Here is a 761-nt window from a genome sequence, read left to right on the forward strand (position 1 = left end):
GCAAGGCAAGTAGATAATGGAGGATCCTGTGACCAATGACTGCTTAGAGACAGAGGTCACATTTTTTAAAAAATATACATCAGTCTTTGTTGAAGATAACTGGGGCTGGCAAGATGGATTAGCAGGTGAGGGAACTTGCCACGAAGCTGGCAACCTAGAGAACCAAATCTTGCAAGTTGTCCTCTGTCTTCCATGTAATTGCCACAAGTTGTCCTCTGACCTCCATGATTGCACCATGGCATGCATAATACACATAACATACATACACACCCATGTACATATATGAACATGCAAAATAGAAAAGTAAACATAATTTTTTTAAAATCTTCTCTTTTTTTGGTTTTTCAAGACAGGGTTTCTCTGTTCATCTCTGACTGTCCTGGAACTCTCACTGTAGACCAGGCTGACTTTTAACTCACAGAGATCTGCCTGCCTCTGCCTCACTGAGTGCTGGGATTAAAGGTGTGCGCCACCACTGCCCGGCTAATTTTTTAACATCTTAAAACTAAATGGCCTGTCCTTTCAGGGACTCTTGAGCCATCAAGACTGAAAAGGTCCTGGGAATCTGTATTTTTCAGCATTCTTAGTTTTGAAATTACAGAACTAATAGAACTAGTTTGAATGCCAAAAACAGTAGGTGTGATCTAGGCCATAACCCCGGTACAGAGCATCACTGTCTAGTCTGGGTCATAACCTGGGTATAGAGCACCACTGTCTAGTCTGGGCCATAACCCTGGTATGGAACCCCACTGTCTAGTCTG

At 42.7% G+C, this 761-nt stretch overlaps 1 protein-coding gene across 3 annotated transcripts in view; it reads left to right on the forward strand.

The window, feature by feature from the left end:
• The window catches only part of Garnl3 (GTPase activating Rap/RanGAP domain like 3), a 148,119-nt gene that overhangs the window by 117,980 nt on the left and 29,378 nt on the right, over positions 1 to 761 (forward strand). The gene's annotated exons all lie outside the window — the stretch shown is intronic.

Source organism: Microtus ochrogaster, chromosome 4 (assembly GCF_000317375.1).
Source record: "Microtus ochrogaster isolate Prairie Vole_2 chromosome 4, MicOch1.0, whole genome shotgun sequence".
Lineage (NCBI taxonomy): Eukaryota > Metazoa > Chordata > Mammalia > Rodentia > Cricetidae > Microtus > Microtus ochrogaster.